Source organism: Geotrypetes seraphini, chromosome 10 (assembly GCF_902459505.1).
Source record: "Geotrypetes seraphini chromosome 10, aGeoSer1.1, whole genome shotgun sequence".
Taxonomy (NCBI): Eukaryota; Metazoa; Chordata; class Amphibia; order Gymnophiona; family Dermophiidae; genus Geotrypetes; species Geotrypetes seraphini.
This window is the reverse complement of record NC_047093.1, coordinates 84,589,431-84,600,158: the sequence shown is the minus strand read 5'-3', so window position 1 is coordinate 84,600,158 and position 10,728 is coordinate 84,589,431. Positions and strand designations below refer to the sequence as shown.

General features: G+C 45.1%; 1 long non-coding RNA gene across 1 annotated transcript; it reads left to right on the top strand.

Annotated features, from left to right (window-relative positions):
- Positions 1–3,535: 3,535 nt before the first annotated feature.
- On the top strand, positions 3,536–8,405 carry LOC117367857. The gene is made up of 2 exons (XR_004540864.1): positions 3,536–6,120; positions 8,028–8,405. It is a non-coding gene; the product is annotated as an uncharacterized LOC117367857 (long non-coding RNA).
- The last annotated feature ends 2,323 nt before the right edge of the window (positions 8,406–10,728 follow it).

Genomic DNA, 10,728 nt, shown 5'->3' with positions numbered 1-10,728 from the left:
TAGACAGATGGGATCCAAGAAAACATTAATGTCTCTGCAGTAATTTAGACATTAGCTAGTGTGAGGTAATCTTGGAGAGGTTGTTCATTGGGTCACCAGGAGGAAACACCAATTCAATGGAAAAGAGATTAAAAAAAAATTCCAAGTTCAGCTGTTCACAATGTCACACTTTATGTGCAAATAGAGGAGCCGCAAGACAAAAGATGTCACGTACTCAGAGATGGGTAATTCAAGGTGTTCTTTATTGGTAGACAATACGGTGTAAACAGATGGACTCGACCCTGGCAGTGTTTCGGCAAGGTCTCTATATGGTGTGTCGTAGACCATATAACGCTTTTTACCCAGAGGGGTATTTTGTTGAAAATTAACACTGTAGAAATTCTCTTGTGGCTATGGAGATCTCCAAGTCACAGTTGGGTACAGAGCACAGTAACACTCTAGTTTACTACTTTTAAAGTGGAAGGTTTAAGCAGAGAAGGCTTTCAGATTTGAGTATACCTCAATAAATAATAAAATCAGGTATATCTCACTTTTTTTTTCTAACTACATATTCTGCTAGTACTGTTGCTTCACAAGTCACCAGACTGGATTGAGTAAGAAAGGGCAATGAGTAACTTCTGCTTTTCTTGAGACTGAACGCTGTTTCCACTCTGGAAAGAGCTGGTTTATAAGCAGAGACTTCTCGTGGTAATGAAATGACACACTGTAAATGTGTACTCACAGGACATCTCAAGTTCCAATTTCATTTCCAGTGTCTGGGGTTCTTTTTTTTTTTTTTGCTCTATTCCACAGTCTGTCCCTCTCATCCTCTGATTTATTTTCTTACATCTCTCAAGTTTAGAACTTCTCCAAGACTGATTTTTTTGGACTCCCCATTCTCATGTTTCCTATTCTCTAACCATTTCCTTGCAAGCAACCACAGGAAACAGCCCCCTGAACATTATTCAAACAGCTTCCCAAAGAAGCAGGAAACTAGGACTGAGACTTCAAAAATGAGTAGCCAAAGGTAGTCTAATACCGGTACCAGTACCTGTACAATTAGAGAACATTTCCTCTCCTACTGGATAGTATGGCTTCTCATACTAGGTGGAATATCTATAAAGCAATGTTACTTACCGTAACAGTTGTTATCCAGGGACAGCAGGCAGCTATTCTCACTAGTGGGTGATGTCATCCGACAGAGCCCCGATACGGACATCTTACAAGCATGTCTTGCTTGAAGAAACTCAGAAGTTTCGAGATGCCCGCACCGCGCATGCGCCAGTGCCTTCCCGCCCGATGGTCCGGGCGTGTCTCCTCAGTTCAGGTAGCTAGCTGAGAAGCCAACCCAGGGGAGGTGGGTGGGACGGTAAGTAACATTGCTTTATCCCAGGACAAGCAGGCCGGTATTCTCACTAGTGGGTGACCTCCAAGCTAACCTCAATGGGATGGAGGGAGAGTTGGCAACTTAGGAGAATAAATTCTGTAACACTGTTTGGCCAAACTGTCCATCCCATCTGGAGAAAGTATCCAGACAATAATGAGAGGTGAATGTATGAACTGAGGACCAAGTGGCAGCCTTACAAATCTCCTCGATCGGTGTCGATCTGAGGAAGGCTACAGAGGCTGCCATTGCTCTGACCTTATGGGCTGTGACCTTACAGGGAAGGGATAATCCAGCCTGGGCATAGCAAAAAGAGATACAAGCCGCCATCCAGTTGGAGATGGTACGCTTCGATACAGGTCGTCCCAACTTGTTTGGATCAAAGGAGACAAAAAGTTGAGGAGCAGTTCTGTGTGGTTTGGTGCGATCCAGGTAGAAAGCCAAGCACGTTTACAGTTCAGAGTATGAAGAGCTGATTCTCCAGAATGAGAATGAGGCTTTGGAAAAAACACTGGAAGTACAATAGATTGGTTGAGATGAAATTCAGAGACCACTTTAGGCAGGAATTTCGGATGAGTGCGAAGGACCACTTTGTCATGATGGAACACTGTGAAAGGTGGATCCGCCACTAAGGCCTGAAGCTCACTGACCCTGCGAGCAGATGTGAGGGCCACCAGAAAAACCACTTTCCAGGTGAGAAACTTAAGAGGAGCCTTGTTGAGAGGCTCAAAAGGAGGTTTCATAAGCAGAGAAAGGGACAACATTGAGATCCCAAACCACTGGAGGAGGTTTGAGAGGAGGGTTGACATGAAAAAGTCCTTTCATAAATCTGGAAACCACAGGATGAGCAGGAGAGAGGTTTCCCTTGTAGAGGCTGATGGAAAGCCGCAATAGCACTCAGGTGGACTCGTATAGATGTAGACTTGAGACCAGACTGAGACAGGTGTAGAAGATAGTCCAATACAGAGGATAGGGAGCTCGCTGAGGCTCCTTGGAATTGGAAATACACCAGGAAGAAAATCTAGTCCATTTCTGGGAGTAGCATTGACGAGTAGCAGGCTTCCTGGAAGCCTCCAAGACATCCCTCACCGCCTGGGAAAACTGGTGAGGAGTTACGTTGAGAGGAACCAAGCTGTCAGGTGGAGAGACTGCAGGTTGGGATGAAGCAGTGATCCTTGATGCTGAGTAAGTAGTGAAGGAAACACTGGAAGAAGTACCAGCTCCCTGCTGCTCGAGTTGAAGTAGAAGGGAGAACCAAGGTTGTCTGGGCCACCGAGGAGCTATCAGAATCATGGTGGCCTGGTTCGGATCTCAACTTGACCAGAGTCTTTTGAATGAGAGGAAATGGAGGAAACACATACAGAAAGCGATTCCCCCAATCCAGCAGAAAGGCATCTGCCTCGAGGCGCTGAGGAGTGTAGATCCCGGAGCAAAACTGAGGCAGTTTGAAGTTGTGGGGAGCCGCAAAGAGGTCGATCTGAGGCGTCCCCCATTGTGCAAAGATGCGATGAAGGGGGTTGGAATGGAGTGTCCATTCGTGAGGCTGGAGAAGTCGACTCAAGTTGTCTGCCAAGACATTGTCCTTCCTCTGAATGTAGACAGCTTTGAGGAAGGTGTTGTGGCGAACCGCCCAATCCCAGACCCTGAGAGCTTCCTGGCAGAGGGAGGACGAGCCCGTGCCCCCTTGCTTGAGAGATGGGGAGGAATGTAGGAACATCAGGCCCAGGTAAAGTCCTTCCGAGTTCAAATGTCATGGTGGAATTTGTGTGTTTGATGTGCGGGTAAGGCAAGCAATCCTGAAAGATTGAAAAGTTGCTGATGCCTGGCCACTAGACCTTTCTTTAGTTTTGTGCAGGTTGGAGCTGTTGGGGCAACTTGTCCATGGCTCTAAAAAGCCACCGGCCATTACTAAGTTATTTCCTGGCTCGTGTTTTTAGTGTGCATGGATTAGCTGCAAGGGCCATGTCTTGGCAAAAAAAAATGCCTTTCTCGTGGGTCCTACATCCTTATCGGAGCGGCGTTAGGTTCCGTGAGAGATGGGGAGGATTGTAGGAACATCGGGCCCAGGTAAAGTCCTTCCGAGTTCAAATGTCATGGTGGAATATGTGGGTTTGATGTGCGGGTAAGGCAAGCAATCCTGGAAAGATTGAAAAGTTGCTGATGGCCTGGCCACTAGACCTTTCTTTAGTTTTGTGCAGGTTGGAGCTATTGGGGCAACTTGTCCATGGCTCTAAAAAAGCCACCGGCCATTACTAAGTCATTTCCCTGGCTCGTGTTTTTAGTGTACATGGATTAGCTGCATGGGCCATGTCTTGGCAAAAAAATGCCTTCCTCAGGGGTCCTACGTCCTTACCGGGACGACGTTAGGTTCCGTGAGAGATGGGGAGGAATGTAGGAACATCAGGCCCAGGTAAAGTCCTTCCGAGTTCAAATGTCATGGTGGAATATGTGGGTTTGATGTGCGGGTAAGGCAAGCAATCCTGAAAGATTGAAAAGTTGCTGATGCCTGGCCACTAGACCTTTCTTTAGTTTTGTGCAGGTTGGAGCTATTGGGGCAACTTGTCCATGGCTCTAAAAAAGCCACCGGCCATTACTAAGTCATTTCCCTGGCTCGTGTTTTTAGTGTACATGGATTAGCTGCATGGGCCATGTCTTGGCAAAAAAATGCCTTCCTCAGGGGTCCTACGTCCTTACTGGGACGACGTTAGGTTCCGTGAGAGATGGGGAGGAATGTAGGAACATCAGGCCCAGGTAAAGTCCTTCCGAGTTCAAATGTCATGGTGGAATTTGTGGGTTTGATGTCCGGGTAAGGCAAGCAATCCTGAAAGATTGAAAAGTTGCTGATGCCTGGCCACTAGACCTTTCTTTAGTTTTGTGCAGGTTGGAGCTATTGGGGCAACTTGTCCATGGCTCTAAAAAAGCCACCGGCCATTACTAAGTCATTTCCCTGGCTCGTGTTTTTAGTGTACATGGATTAGCTGCAAGGGCCATGTCTTGGCAAAAAAATGCCTTCCTCAGGGGTCCTACGTCCTTACCGGGACGACGTTAGGTTCCGTGAGAGATGGGGAGGAATGTAGGAACATCAGGCCCAGGTAAAGTCCTTCCGAGTTCAAATGTCATGGTGGAATATGTGGGTTTGATGTGCGGGTAAGGCAAGCAATCCTGAAAGATTGAAAAGTTGCTGATGCCTGGCCACTAGACCTTTCTTTAGTTTTGTGCAGGTTGGAGCTATTGGGGCAACTTGTCCATGGCTCTAAAAAAGCCACCGGCCATTACTAAGTCATTTCCCTGGCTCGTGTTTTTAGTGTACATGGATTAGCTGCATGGGCCATGTCTTGGCAAAAAAATGCCTTCCTCAGGGGTCCTACGTCCTTACTGGGACGACGTTAGGTTCCGTGAGAGATGGGGAGGAATGTAGGAACATCAGGCCCAGGTAAAGTCCTTCCGAGTTCAAATGTCATGGTGGAATTTGTGGGTTTGATGTCCGGGTAAGGCAAGCAATCCTGAAAGATTGAAAAGTTGCTGATGCCTGGCCACTAGACCTTTCTTTAGTTTTGTGCAGGTTGGAGCTATTGGGGCAACTTGTCCATGGCTCTAAAAAAGCCACCAGCCATTACTAAGTCATTTCCCTGGCTGGTGTTTTTAGTGTGCGTGGATTAGCTGCTTTGCAGAAGGAAGATGGACTAAGAATGTGAAGAATCTCTTGACAAATTTAAAATCAGACTCGAAACCTTACCACAATACAAGCTAAGATCCATTCCCCTTTACATTAACGATGAACCAGAACCTGCTTTTAAGAAGCCACCTCCCCTCTCGTTCATCCCTTTCCCCTCCTTCCTTTCCTTTAAATTTTATTTTTCTTCCATGTAATTTTGAATCTTACCCTCAGTGCCTATTGTATCAAATCATCCTCGTCTTGTCAAGTTTTTAAATTGTTGGTTTTGCAAACTGACCAGATACTTGTTGATGGTCGGTATATCAAAAAGTAAATAAACTGGTTGTGAAACCTCACAGCTTCAAGCATCTCGTCAGCCTCGTGCTGAAGGCCAAAGCCCAGCTACCCGTTTGACCTTTTGACGCCACAGAGTCCAAGTAGGGGGGGAGGGGTGCAGAAAACTTGTTCCAGCCTTACAAATTCATTTGGTCAGAAGACTAAAGGATTTCCTCTTGGGAAGACGAGAATTCCAGGCCCCCCCCCCCCCCCCAGACTTTAGCCGGAAGGAGGAGAAGGTAAATAATTCTATGAACCTTTTTGAAAGAAAAGCTCATTTTCAGGCAAAGTGTAAATTCAATTAAGGGTCCACATTTCTACTTGAAACCCAGTGAGTTTGAGGAATAGAAAAATATACAATTATTGGATAATGTGTATCCGTGTGAGGAATGGCGGTAATGATCCCAGCAGTGGTTTGCAAAGATTTGACAGCCGGCCAAGCTTTCTTGCAGACACTGGGGAGGAGGCTGGATTTGACTCTGTTTTCTTTGGCTGAGCCCCTCTGAATGTGGAAGTTCGCATTTGGCTTATGCTTAATTGATGGCTGCTTTCTTTACTAACCTTGGACACTCTAGATAGGGCTTTTGGGAGCCCGAGCCCAAGCTCTTCTACGCTCTTCTGACACACGCAGAAATCCTGGCAGCCTTCTCGGTCCCGGAGAGAACCCGAAGACCCATCTGAATGCCGTGACATTGGAGCAAGTAACTCCAACGTATCCGGAAAGCATGGTGTCTGTGAACTGCGGCCACCACGGACCTCTCCCGAGGTGAGGCGCAAAAAGCGGTTCATGATCATTTTCTTGGGATGGGAGAGGAACCCGGAAATGACCACCCCATTGGGGCTCAAAGCCCACGGGGAAATATTCAAGATACCAGGAAGCATTCCATAGCCCGCGTGTAAATCGAAATACCTTGGTGTACCCTCATCCAAGGGCAGGAATTACATCTTAAAAAAATCCTGAGGAGCAAAGGAGGAGAGTGTACAAGTCCTCTAGGGTTTCAGCGTACTATGTATAGGCAAATGACTGAGTGTGTGTGTATGTGGGGTTGGCAGGAGGCAGCTGTGTTGTACAGCTGATATTTGAGCTCGGTGTTTTTGGGATTCAGTTCCTTCTGAAACTGTAGGAGACTTCAGGGAGATTATAAACAAGACCTCCAGCCAGACAAGCGTTCCCTTCTTCCTGCTCGTTAAAGGTACAGTTCCAGAGGGTCACTGTTTGACTGAAATATTGTGTTGGTGTTCATTTTCTGAAAAGGTACCAGGACCTAAGTATGCCAGCTTCTACTTTTTATGCCACTGCTAAGGAGGTTGGAGGGTGGTTGGTGAGTGTGGTTGGCTTTTTTTTGTTGTTGTTGTTGCTGACATGGTACCAGGTTCTTTTGGAGTTGGGCCTCAGGTTTTGCTAAAGGTGGCAGCGATTGGAGTGACGATGTTGACAGGTGAGGGGTGGTAGATAACATTTTTAGGGACATTAAATGTTAACATAGTATGTGAATCGTGACCAAAATTAGAAGCCAACAAACTGTATAAGGAATTAGAGTAGTTCTGTTAGGAATCCATGTGCTGTGTTTGAACTGGGTTAATAAGTAGCCAGGCAGATAAGGCATCTAGCTATTAGATAACAAACACTTAGATTTATTGCAGGGTGTGGGCAAGATGGGAAGGCGGAAGCAGTTACACTCTTTGACTTTGGAGTTTTGAAGGGTCTTTGGTGTTACCGGTCCTACCATACGAGTATCTGCTCCTGACTTTAGTTCTGTGGCCACCTATTTTGTGACCTTTCTTTAAATTAAATACATTGTATAAAATAAGGGTTGAATGACCCACTCAACAAGGGGCCCTAACTTTTTTGTGGCTGAAGAGGGATGTGTGGTCATTGTTTGACCACTACTATTCAGTAGGCCATGCTAGGACCAGTCTTCTATTTTTTTTTTTCCTGAGGCAGACCATGATATTAGGTCTCCAAATTTGGGGCCAGTAATAGCCCTGCATTTTCTTTGCGGAGACCCCTCAAATTGGCACGCAAGGATCTGGGGGGAGGGGAAGGTGTTAGGCAGAGGACGGCATTAGGAATGGGGAGGCAAAATTGGAGAGCCCTTAATGAGCTGTGAAGGGAAAGAGCCTTTCGGTATGTAATCCTGTCTCAGCGTGGAGGAGGACGAGGATGACAAGGCCTCTCGGTGACCTTCTCGTGGAAGGGTTGATGATGAAGGAAGCCTTGGGTCTACTTCTCCTCTAGGATGGGGGGGCTATGTGGAGTGGTGGGAGGGGAGGGATGCACTGGAGCTCATTCTGCAGAATTTAGTTAAGGAGTGAATTTAACCCTTTAGTCAGGGACTTGAGCAATGGTTTTTCTTTGTCTCGTCCTATAAAGTAAAACGATTGTCTCGTCAGCCCATTATAAGTAGGGTTACCAGACGTCTGGATTTCCGAGGACTTGTCCGGGGGTCTGGACGGCTTTTCAAAGTTGTAAGACTGGCGGGAAGAGCTTATCAACTGGTCAGTTTCCATCTCTATGGCAGTTAGCAATAGTTTGTCCTGTACTAAAGAAGCCGACCCTAGGTCCCTCTGTCCTAGTGCACTACTGACCTATTTCTAAACTGTGTCTCATGTAAAAAAAAAAAAAAAAATGCTGGAGAAAATAGTTCATGTACACTTATCTTTTCCTTGCAGATTTCCTCGATGGGCGTAGAACGGAGGAAAGCCACAGAAGCAGCCATAGCTCTGACCCTGTGGGCCGTGACAGCACCTTCCAGTGAGAGACCGGCCCGAGCATAACAGAACTGAAGTATTGGAGAAATTTAAAAAACAATTTAAAAAAACCCCAGAGATGTGTTTTAATTTTGTGCTGAGCACTTCCTTGAATTTTCCTTTGAAATACATTTCTGTTATTAAACAGTGCGCCTCTTCTTTTAATAAGGGCTAGATGGAATTTCTGATTTTTGAAATGATAACAATTATGCAAAATGATTTGTTATGTTTCCATATCCTGTTATGTTTCTTTGTAAACGTTATTTGGAAATTTCACAATTAAAAAAAATAATAATTTTGTGCTGAGCGCAATCAGTGGCCCAACCCCCACATTGCCCTGGCCTTACCAGCTGATGACCACCTTCAGCCCCTCAGGTCCAGGGGCCAGAACTCGCCCAAGCTGCTGCAGCCCCCTGAACCTGCTCAGCTTTCACCACTGTCCAAATAGCCACGGAAGAACTGGTCTATTACCACGAAACGTTGGCGAGAACGGGACGTACCCAGGTTGAATACACTGTTTTGTGGTTTGTCTCACCCCCATTTTTTTTTTTTTTTTTTGCTTACTCAACTGGTGAAAGTATTTTATGCCAATGATGTCCAGTTGGGCAGAGCTAGCTGCATAATGGTTCACCTGTGACCTGAGGCTTTTTCTGTCATCTCTGTAGGCGTCTGGTGGGAGAACATATTTTGCAGTTTGTTTAAGTGGAGAGGAATTGAATTGGGCAACATATTCCCATTAATAAAGTCAGACTAAAACACTTTTTCACTATCTTTGTTGTCTGGACATTTTGCTTTTCCATCGTCTTGGTCCCAGTTTTTTCTTTTCTGCTTTCATGTTAGTCTTCTGCTAATTCTCTTTCTAGCGTCTGCTGTCCATTTTAATTTATTCTCTCTTCTCTCTTGTTTCATTCCCTCACTACATCTAAGATATTCATTCTTCCTTTTCAGTTACTTCCCTTTTTTTTTTACTCAGAGGGTGGTGGACACCTGGAATGCGCTTCCGGAGGTTGTGATAGGACAGAGTACACTGTGGGGTTTTAAAGAAGGATTGGATAAATTCCTGAAGGATAGGGGGATTGAGGGATACAGACAGAGGTGGAGATAGGTTATAGAAAGAATAATAATAATAATAATTTATTTCTTATATACCGCTATACCGTGAAGTTCGAAGCGGTTTACAATAAAGATACATTTGACAGTACATGGGATAGAAATGGTTTACAATAAAGATACGTTTAGTCAGTAAGGGGGATTAAAGGGTTTAGACAAGGATCACCTTACATGTCATGGACCTGATGGGCCGCCGCAGCTGCCGACTGCTGGGCGCGATGGACCTCTGGGCTGACCCATCAGAGGCAACTTCTTATGTTCTTATCCATCCAAATTTCACCCTTTCTCCTTTTTAATTTTCAGCTACCTATTAATTTTCCATCTCCTAGCTCTCCCATCTTTAACAGCTTCCTATTTTCTTCCATCTAATCCCCATGACCACATTTCTACTTCTGTACTAGTGCTGCCCGGATAGGAGGGTAGTTGGGAAAAGAAAGGGAGAGATGGTGGACCCTGGGGTGGTGGGGAAGGAAGGAGAGATGCTGGATGAAAGGATAGTTAAGAAAAGGTAGATCTGTGGAGGGAGATGAAAAAAAGGAAAGATGCCAGACCTCCTGGGGAGGGAAGAGAAACGGAAGGGGAGGACAGAGATGGAAGATGGATGGTTAGCAGGGAGAAAGAAGGAGACCCTGGCAAGCAAGTTATCAGAAGACAACCAGAGCCTGAGACCAACAAAATTTGAATAATGACAAGACAACAAAAGGTAGAAAAACTAATTTTATTTTTTGTTTTGTGATTACAATATGTCAGATTTGAAATGTGTATCCTGCCAGAGCTGGTGTTAGACCACAAACATGAACTAGGATTTAACAGAGAGAGGAAAAGTCTTTTTTTGTTTGTTTATTTTGTTTACACCACAGCGCTGTAAAATAAACCCACCAGGATGTTTGAAAAAAAAAAAAAAAATCCAACAAAAACACCCAATTGGGCAGGAAAATCGAATCGAATCGAAAAACCAATTCAATAGGCTGAATCGAATCGAATCAAAATTTTTTTTCCTGAATCAGGCAGCACTACTCTGTACTTACTATTCTCCTCTCACTCATCTTGCTACCCCTACTGGCTAACCGGAAAATCTGGTAGCCCTATGCTAGGGGACCCAGTGTACTTGGGGGGCCTAGAATCCACTGAAGAATTAATCCTACCCTGACGGGACCACAGGATTTGCTTTTTACCACAGAGCAAGTAATCCAGTCATTAGGGTCATGGAACAGTTCATCGGTGCTATAATTTCATCCGCCTTGATTACTGATGTCTCTCAAATACAATCGATATCAAATGAGATCCCTGACGGGCGGTAGTTCACTGCGGGTGGTTCTCGCCTGATCCCGCTAAATGTTAGTGAGTCCACACTTGCACTCTGGTTTTAATTTTGGACATATTCAATATTGATATTCTCTATGACAACCTGTGAACGAAAAAATTAAACAAATGTGTTAGTGTCAATATGGATAAATAATAGAGCTGTATATCAGTTACAATTTTTAATCGCACAATTAATCACATAAAGTGC